We start from the raw sequence: 10,655 nt of genomic DNA, 5'->3' as shown, positions 1-10,655 counted from the left end.
TTCACAATGACATGAACTGGTTTCTTCCCATTGAATAGGGAGTTTATATATATATATATATATATATATATATATATATATATATATATATTAAAATTGTGAGCAAGGATCTTTCATTTTACAGACTAAAAATGAAAGTGACAAATAAATGTATGTGACAAATAAACCAAACTTGAAACTTTATATAAATAGCTTCATGTTAAATATAGTTTATCAGTCATTAAAAAAAACATTCTATTAATTAAGAATGTTTATGAAAGTTAATTTAAACTAACTAACAATAAATGAACAGTCGAATATTGTAGTTCAAACAGTCCGATAGCTGTAGTAATGGCTTAACTCATTTTGCTTATTTAGAGAGAACGATAAATTTGAAAACCCACAGGTTTGTGAATTTGGGTCTCTAAATCATACAAAAGTAGGTTTTCTATTGCTGAACAGTTAGCTAGCTAACAAACTACCAGCACCTAAACGATCAAAGTTGAAAGCTGAACAATGAAATGGTTCCACAAGGAATGGTTTATAGCCCCGAGTTTGACACTCGCTGACCTCAACTGTTAGCTAGCTAACTAGCGTATCGCTGTGATAAAGCGATACAATCTTTAGCAATGAGGACATGAATAAAGTATCCTTTACAATTTTCACAATATTGTGAAATTTAATTTGCTGGCATTGGAGGTTATTAAATATTCACAATATCAATAATAATTCCTTGGCTCACAGAATCAGACATTACATTTTTGCTGTTATGGCAGCTGTTATAAAGATCATATTTATACAAAACCCTGTTCAGTTAGTGCTAGTATTGAGGAACCATTGCATAACTAATAGCGGTACAGAGACAGAAACATCATGTGTTCAGATGAATAACTGGATGTGTGTGAGACAGTCTGTGAGAGGTTTGCATTTGTGTGTTGCATGACTATGAGTGGGAAAACCATATAAAGGTAAAAACATTACCTCTGCAACAAGGATCTCTTCTATTTGAAGGAAAGGTTTAAGTTAGACACAGTCTCAACAGAGTAAGTTAAATCTGTCTGTGTTAAGACCAGTTGACATATCAGTGGTTTATCACTGATTATGTCTGCCACTGAGATACCACAAATTAAGCTTTCCAGATTCCAAGACATACAGTTGTGCAGTGTGAGCCATACATCAATTTGAAAACTTCAAAAGTCACGTAATGTGTGCATGGCATAAGCGTATTAGCAGGTCCCGAAAACATTTGCTATCAGAAAGGATTTCATCATAGAAAAAAACTACAAATTCTAGACTTGAGAATGTGAGCATCAATCCCACTAACACTCACATACTAAAAGAGCACTCTACCACTTGACCTAGTTCTCCTAGAGTGGGACTTGTTTGCAGATCGGACAAAAGCTGAAGACACAGTGGAATGGCAATTCTCTAGGAGATCATACCAAATCCTGCATCCACCCTAAATATTTCATCTAGCTGTGAAGTCAAAAAAGCTTATTCCTGAAATGACAGGAATAGTTCTTGCAGATTCTGATATGCTATGCAAACACTATAAAATGTGAGCTATGTTAGATCTGGCAGCCATTGGCTCTAACTGTCTCTTTTTATTGAGTTAAGCAATGCTTACAGAATAACTTTCTATGGCTTCAAATACTTCCAAGAATTAAACCTTGCAGAGTTCTGTAGCTAGACACATTGTCTCTGTAGGTTTGACATGTTCATTTGACAAACTAGCTAAAATAGCATCTTTTGGTTTGAATAAATTGCCCCTTAGACCCAGACAAAAAATTGCTCAAAATCTTTCTGCTTATTCATGCAGCAATGACACAGATTTCCAAAGAAAGAGGACGTATGGTTAAAGCTAGAAAAAAATGCCTACTCTGTGCTCAGGCAGAAAATCTGATATTTTAAATATGTCCCTAAAAGGTTTATATTCCTTGGCTCACAGAATCAGACATTACATTTTTGTTGTTATGGCAGATTTCATGGTGTAATAGACAGCACTATGTAACTCACAGCAATAAAGCTCAGTGGACTTTGCAATTGATGATTTCGTCACTGTGTACAACTGCACTGAATTGCTCTTTAACAAAAGCTTCTCCACATTTGCTTTTGAAGTTTAATTCAAAAGTTGGCTGCAGAATAACCATTTGTCAGAGGGAACAATAAGTGTCAACTTTCACCTATGCTCGGTCGAAAAAGTGGCCGTAATCTTGTTGACACCAAGTCTACAATTTCATGGAAAGGTTCCCTTCAGTGCTGCACCAAAAACTGCGAAATGAACGGAGAAAGGCCGATTAGCTCAGTTGGTCAGAGCGTGGTGCTAATAACGCCAAGGTCATGGTTTCGATCCCCATATGGGCCATGTGGGTTTTGTTTGATGAATGACCCCTTGTCAACAAACCACCTGTTTGAACTTGTGTTGCTTATGACATTGCTTGTAAATCACAATCTGCTAAGACATGTTCCAAGTACATGAGAGTGTGTTCTTGATTACAAAACTTTACCCATGGATTTGTGCTTGTTTACAAATCTTGGACAATGCAGAGAAAAGTATGAAATCAGAGGGACTCTGGCATTAGTGTAAGGCTCTCGATCGCTGTGTGAATAGGTCAAAGAAGCAATTCCAGAGGCATGCAGACAACCTGCATCCTCCCCATCAAATTATAGCCAGTTAGGTGTCTGGAAGTGCCAGGGAGTTCAAATCCTTTAGTCTGAAATGTGTTGGGATATGATTATGCCTGCCACTGAGGTCTGACAGCTCCACAGTTGCCTTGTGAAAAGAATACAGTATAGACCGGCACCCACATACATTACTGTACACATCAGAGATCAGCGCAGGAATATCAGTTTGTAAACCCGCCAAATCTGCCCCCACAGGCTCCCTGAGTTCTACTAATCGCTCCAACACCTTGTTTCAACCTCAGTTTCTTTTTTTTTTTGAAGCGCATGAGGCAGCTTCAGCTATTTCCACAGGCAATCATATTAGATGTGCCATCAGTAACCAGACATGTGACTTTATTTTATTCCCCATTCTTCCATAAGAGAGGATTTCACACAGGCCAAATTTTCAGCCGTATGCGCCTGCAGGAATTTCACAACACCAAGTAGTGTAGACTTCAGAAATGTGTTGTCATCTACAAAATGGCAGGTCACAGCCAAGAAGGCATCCACATTAAGAGATGTCCACATATCTGCTGACAAACTCATTGCAGGAATTTTCTGGACCTCAGCTTTGGCCTTCTCTTTCTCTTATTGACATTTGGCCTCAACCATGGCCTTTACAGTCTAAAGGGAAGGAAGAAAATAATTATATATATTTTTAATACTACTCTCATAATGTATCCATGTCACCACACATACCTTCCTAGTTAGGAGAATATAAGTTGAATCCAATTTTGCTACCAAGTCCCTGAAGCTTTTATCCTCAACTATGCTAAATGGCTGTGTGTCTCTAACTATCATGGGGACCAAAGCCTCATCTAGCTCTTCCTTTCTGGTCACTGCTTTGTAAAGATTAGATTATACTTTGTCACCAAAAAATATAGTACTCACCAATGAAATTCACTTTATAATCCAATCCAAACTGCAAATATATATATATATATATATATGTATATACAGTATATACACATTTTATATACATGTGCATAATAACGTTAACACCTTGTGACAACTGATAAATAAGCCAAATGACATTGGCAAGGGTGACAGTAGGAAAAACTCACTGGAATGGTGGAAGGGACTTGGAAGGTGTCAGACTCAAAAGGGAACTCATCCTCCTTCGGTTAACCCTGGATAAACCTGGCCAGAGATGAGTTGGGTAGAGGATGGCTGACAAATTGTAAGCATGAAAGATACACTACAGCATTCCTACACAAAGACATCATAGGAGATAGAAACAGAGCACAGTTCACCTGAATAGAACACCTGGGTAGAAATACAGTAACTCATTATTATAACAGTACAAAGAAATGAAATGTGGATCATCCAGGTGAGGTTCATCTGCTAATCTGCACATAAATATTGTTTGTGACAGTGCAGAATGTTGCAGGTAAATGGAGGGCAAGGTGCTGTCATTTTAAGCATTTTAAGGCAGGTCCAGGAAGGAGAAACCCCAGCAGGTAGGAAGAGTTAGTGGGGAGCACAGATAGCGCAGCACTCCAGAATCATGTACTGGAGCATGGTGTGTCCACTGGGGGGAGGTGGGGTGGTTGGAAGAGCATAAAAGACTGTTGTTACTGCAAAGATTCATTTAGACCTTTCATTTGGACTGTTATTCTTTTTGTAGGGGGCGGGGGGGCATGTATTTAATGAAATAATAACGAAAAATTAATAGATTAATTCATACCAACTCAAATTTGCTGGTAAAGAAATAATTTGTAAGGTAAAAGTTATTTTAAGAGTGATGTTAAGGAATTTTTTAAAATGTTAATTATAATTTCATTAGAATAATTCTAACATCTACGGGATGATCTGAGGGTTAAAGAAAAAAGAGGTGGACCTTATGGGCAATAATGCAAAAGTCATTATTGTAGTACAAGACCCTTTGTTCTAGCTAAGTGATCTGCTGCATCTCAGTTTGAGTCATGTAGAATTCTAAAGACAGAAAGTCTTTATTCTGGCATAAAATAAAACTGAAGGGGGAAACATACTTTGAGTTAGTACCAGTAGTTATTGATTGTACACAAAGTCCAGTATGCATCCAAATGTAATCAAGAGATATCTGTTGGTAGCTGAACATCTCCAACTCGTACAATGCAATGTTTCTTCTTTGTGTCAAATGAACTTAACAATTCAAACATCCATAACTGGCCGTGTTTCTTGCCAACATACTGGTGTTTGGACTTATGGGATTACATGTCTGTTGCCTTCAATAGCTTAGTTGGTAGAGTGGAGGACTGTAGAATTTAAAACTGTTATCCTTAGTCTGTCAGTTAAAATCTGACTCAAAGGAAGTTTGTTTTTTCACATACAAGCTTCTTTTTTAAGTGAGCAAAAAGAGCGTCCCCTGACCAGGAATCAAGCCCAAGTCGCAGTGGTGAAAGTGTTGAATCCTAGCCACTCACCAACCAGCAATAAAGCTCAGATGCTTCTGACAAACATTTGTCAAATTCTGTATTCCTAGTATACTGACGATGTTTGTATGCATACTAGACTTGGTATGCATGAGCATTAGGAGGTCATAAAGAGAGGTATTCATATTTCTTTTTAATCCACATAAAAATTAAGTTTGAAAGAGAATCCTAGCCACTAGCTCACCAGGGATAAAGGTGACAGTTTCCTCTGACATGAACATGACCTACATTCATTGGTAACATTTTGAACGAAACCAGGCAAAAGTATTTAGTCACTAGCTGAAATAGCTCAGCTGGGTGAGTGTTAGATTGAATATCAAAAGACTCCTAGTTCAGTCCTGGGTTTTGGTAGCTGTGCAAGACCAAGCTCCTTATCAAATTGTCCTCTTTTTAAGAATATTTCATAAACTTTTACATTCCTTTCTAAAAACGAATAAGACATTATTGTTTTTACGCTACTGTTAGAAGTCATAGTGTAATAGTGCTCTAGACTTTGAATTCAGTGATCCTACTTAAACTTTAGTGGAATTTGCACTTCCTTATGATATGTTTCCTCACTGCACAGAGAGCCATTTGAACATTGGCTTCTGTATAAACCCTTTTGAAATGTTTTTCATTAGTTGTCTACTGGCCAAACAACTGGACAAAGGAAGGGTAGGCGTCAGCTTGCATGTATGCTTCTGTTGGTATCCTGGTTCACACACTCCCTGTGTTTTCATGGAATGGGGCCTACCTCAGCTTCCTTTGGCTCATGGATGGGCTTTGTCCTACCAAAAAAGGTGATGCAAATAAGTCATCTGCTTACTAAAGTTCTTGAAAATCACACTCTGCGAAGAGGCATTGCATAATGCAAAAAAACCTTCAGAAACAATACACTCTAATGACAGCAACCAACATACTTAATACAGGAGTGACCTCAGGGGTGACCTCATCCAAAGGCCACAACAGGAACAACAGGCTTAAGAAGGGACACATGAAATGACCTCAAAACACAAAAGTGAGCAGGTAAGATGAGTTGATATGTGACTTCATTAATGTGCTTGGTAATTTCATATGGACCGATATACTTGGGACCTAACCTGCGACATGACCCCGGCTTGCGGAAGTCCTGTGTAGAGAGCCACACTCTGTCACCAGGTTGGTATATCGGGTTCTCCCCTCTGTGCCTGTCCGCAATTTCCTTATACATTCAGAGAGCTCATACAATACACTGATCTGTTTCCTCCCATACCCTTTCGCTCCGCTGCATCCACTCATCCACAGCGGGGAAACCAGCTGATATGGAAGTCCATGGGACATTTAAGGTTGATAACCTAAAATACAATAAAAAGGAGTCAAGCCAGTGGATGAACTAGTAAGTGAATTTTGGGCCATTTCTGCCAATAAGAGGAACTTGGACCGGTCTGATGGATTGTTCATATAAAAACAATGTAGGAATTGGCCATTTGACTGTGGATGTAAAACTAATAGCTACCCCGATGTGTTCAATATAGGAAGCCCAAACTCGAGATGTGAATTGACGTCCCCAATATGATATTATGTCCTCTGGGATGCCAAATATACGGAACACCTGGTTAAACAAGGCTTCCACAGTTTGGCAGGCTGTAGGCATACTCGGAAACACAATGAACCACACACCCCTGGAGAATCCATCAACTACAGTGAGGACAGAGAGGTCAGTAACGCAATCTAAGGTGATGTGAGACCAAGGACTTTCTGGTACGGGAAGAAGCATGAGCTTTCCTGTGGGTAGGGTCTTAGGCATCTTGCTTTGACTGCAAATTGAACATGAAGAAACATACTTATAAATATCGCTTGTCATAGCCCTGAACCAGCGAAGAATGAGCCCACTTCAACAGATGGTCACAGCACAAGGTAGGTAATGTTTTCCCGACAGACATTCCATTGGGATGACTGTGTCTTGTATGGCTTGTTTATTCCATCATCTATTTTATATACACTTGTCTATTTAATCATCTATTGTAACTTGGACTTGTCGTATCGTTGTGAAAGTACAGCTCCTACCACGATGTTAGCAGCATCAGCTTCCACGACAAATGGAATGGAAGGATCAGGATGTCGACGTATGCTAGCCGTGGTAAAAGCTTCTTTCAGTTTCCTGAAAGCTTGATCAGCCTCCTGATTCCAAAGTAGCTTGGTCATTGCTCCTTTCAGGAGGGCTGTGAAAGGAGCTGCAATGCTGCTAAAATTCCATATGAAGCATCGGTAAAAGTTTGCAAATCCCAAGAATCTCTGGAGTTTTTTAACTATAATAGTAATGGGCCACTGGAAGATGGCTTTGATCTTCTTATCATCCGTAGTGATTTCACCATGGCTGATCACGTATCCTAGAAAAGTTATAGTTGGAAGGTGGAACTCACATTTCTTTCCCTTTACAAACTCAATAAACTTTTACTCTTTACTACTCAATGCATAAAGCTGTCTGTGTTTGATGTGCTCTCATTTTCCCACCACATCCATTTAGCAGTACTTCTGAATAACCGAAATGGCTTAAAACAGCTGAGGGGATGTTTGAAACTGAGTGATAAGATGTTCAGCAATTTATATATCATAATACAAGTAAATTAAATTGGGCTGAACTGGACAATAGTACCTGGCATGAAAAGTATGTCGTAGAGAGAGTAACAAAAAACTCAACCTCTCACCTCGCGCTCTGAGATGTCTCCGTCACTGTCTGTAGTGTCCTCTAGGATACTGCTGCCCTCACTAAAGTGTGTCACCCTGACCGGGTCAAACATCTCTTGAACATAATAACTACACAATGGAAAATCAGCTTCAAGTGCTGCACTGAGCAAGAGTGCACTGTAAATGGCCAGATATAAATGGCAATGTCAGTAGTAAATTTATATATGCAGTCATGGAACAGGACCTAGCTGTAGAGCACAGCTTTAAGGTGCATATTATGATGTGCTCTTACCAATCATCCTCCTGGCTGTGTCTTGCTCTTTTGGCCAAATGTTTCTCTTCCAAAGCAGACAGACCAGACTTGCTGCATATTACTCCGTGCACTATAAATAAACCACATGTATAATGCCTTGTAAACAATGCAACAAGGGAAATTTGAATTGTGACTACTCTGTTAAAGGGGCGGATAAGGCAACCCACCCAAACCCCCCCAAAGCTGTTCTGTTATCTCTAATTGCTATGCAATAGTCCTGTGATTTACTCAAAGGCTGGAGAAGTTTCACCTTTCTCTACTTGAATCCTGAAGGCTGTTCGGTTCTGTCGCCCACAATCCATCCTGTGTAATTAAACATTCACATCATAACTCGACCCCGTGCAATAGGGCAAACTCATTCAGATGGGGGAAAGGATTACAGCTTACCTGTACTGCTGCCGCAACTGCGACCATTCCAACAACATTCACATACATTCCAGCAACATCCTATTATAGGACACAGTGGGCTTAAGTACACCCATTTAATAGCATGTTGGACCTTCTTTGGCCTCCAGAACTGCAGCAATTCTTTCTGGCATAGTTTCCACTATGTGCTGAAAATACTCTGCACGAATCTTGGTCCAATCTTCATAGGATATTTTCTCTCAAATTACATGGAGGGAATGACATGTTCTAAACTGCCTGTTATACTCTTACAGCCGCTTTGAAATACAAAGAAAACATATTTATCTTCCACTCCACTCAAGGATGGCCACACTTGGAATTTCCCTTGGCACATTTAAAACATTGTATGAGCCAGATAGCTTCTGTTTTCAACCTTCCAATGCTCTGAGTATTAGTGTTCCATGCATATGAGATGCTTCAACACGTCCATGCATGTTGTAAAGAAACAGAGTGTAAGCAGTATTAATGAAAGTGCATCTCTACCTCAAACTCACCAGTGTAACAATTACAGTTTGTGAAATCTAATTTTAAATGGCGATCAGCCTTCTTAACAAATCTCCAATAACAAATAAGCAGAACTCACCTTGTTAAGTGTTTGTGTTTGTTCGTGTGTGTGTGTGTGTGTGTGTGTGTGTGTGTGTGTGTGTGTGTGTGTGTGTGTGTGTGTGTGTGTGTGTGTGTAGTTTTAAGCATAGCAAGGCACTTCAGGGTTGCCAGGTGGAGCCTTCCTGAAGACCCTGATACTGAAACAGCATTAAAAGCTGCAATGGCACTGTAGTTGTATTTATCTGCACTAATACAGCTTTGAACTATTGCACTCTTACATACAGTAAGTTTCTGTGTACCGGTGTACATTTCTGTGTACCTTTAGTAAATAAAGGGATTCTATTCTAATATTACAAGTGCTAGAAGTGCTGAAACTCCAAACAGTGAAGAAACCAGTGGAGCTTAATGACTGGTCAGATGAAGAGAGTGAAGTGAGGAGTTTCCTTCAGTGTCTGCCATGTCCCAGCTGAGGTGAGTGTGAAGCTTTTATTAGTACTATAGCAGTTGTGCTTAACTTTGAAACTGATGGTGTCACAGCCATTTGTGGCTGAGAGTCTAGAAGAGCATAATTGGCTGTACTCTTAGGGAGAGAGGGAGTGGCATACGCTCTCTCCCCTGTCAATTACAGAGACACCGTGCAATCAAGGGCGTCTATAAGTTCACGCGTCAGAAGGGGGAGGAAAAGACTATTTTCTGAGTACTTAGAATAACATTCCGTATTTTTTGGAGAAAGTTTTCTAGAGTGTTTTCATGTAGAGAGAGAAATGAGTGGCTAAAATGTCAGAAACATTAAGGAGACAAATAGGGAATACTATAACAGCTCTTTCCATGTGTTAGTGACACCAGCGTTCCCTCTTTTCCCAGATGGTAAAAAAGAGCCCTGACTCTTGCAAACTTCATTTTTTTGTAGAACAAAGAGAAAGATAAATAACTCGCTTTATGGCCTTTTTCCACTCATGCATACCAAGTCCACTATGCATCTAAACATTGTCAGAATAGTAGGAGTGCAGACTTTGAAAAATGATCTTGTCATGTAAACTCAGTAGCTTTGTCCCTGGTTGTCTAGTGGTTAGGATTCGGCGTGTTCACCCCCGCGGCCCCGGTTCGATTCCTGGTCAGGGAAAAACCTCTTTTTATGCTCATATAAAATGACAGATTCTGCATTAAAACATAAAGTTTGTGTGAGTTGGAGTTGAGCCGACAGCCTAAGGATGACAGTTTTAACTTCTACTCTACCAACTGAGTTATTGAAAGTGACACGCAAGTAATCCCACATGTCCAAACACCAGTATGTTGGCAAGAAACACAGCCAGTTTTGGATGTTTCAATTGTTAAGTTCATTTGACACAAAGAAGAAAGATCGCATTGTATAAGTTGTTCAGCTACAAACAGATATATCTTTTGATGACATTTGGAATCATACTGGACTTTGTGTACATGAATGGAGAAAGGCCATAAATGGTTAGAATAACATTCAGTGCTTTTGGAGAAACGTTTCGAGAGTTTTGTCATGTAGATGTTATGTAGGCTAGATTTGTGCTCTCAAGCTGCGATGGTGGTTTTCTCATGGCTTCTAAAAGAAGAGGCTGTGGTCAGGGTGGAGTGAGTCTTTGATAACCAAGATTGTTGTTGTTTTGGCCTTCGAATAGACAATGGCATTACCCAGTGTCAGGTCTTTCTCAGTAAAC

The 10,655-nt window shown here is 39.5% G+C and overlaps 1 non-coding gene across 1 annotated transcript; it reads left to right on the top strand.

Annotated features, from left to right (window-relative positions):
* The first annotated feature begins 2,270 nt into the window (after window positions 1-2,270).
* On the top strand, window positions 2,271-2,344 carry trnai-aau (transfer RNA isoleucine (anticodon AAU)). Its single transcript has one exon. It is a non-coding gene; the product is annotated as a tRNA-Ile (tRNA).
* The last annotated feature ends 8,311 nt before the right edge of the window (window positions 2,345-10,655 follow it).

The sequence above is a fragment of the Electrophorus electricus genome, unplaced genomic scaffold (assembly GCF_041902795.1).
Source record: "Electrophorus electricus isolate QZ-2024a unplaced genomic scaffold, ASM4190279v1 Scaffold80, whole genome shotgun sequence".
Classification (NCBI taxonomy): Eukaryota; Metazoa; Chordata; class Actinopteri; order Gymnotiformes; family Gymnotidae; genus Electrophorus; species Electrophorus electricus.
Note: the sequence above shows the minus strand (reverse complement) of the source record. Positions and strands in the feature narration are given on the sequence as shown.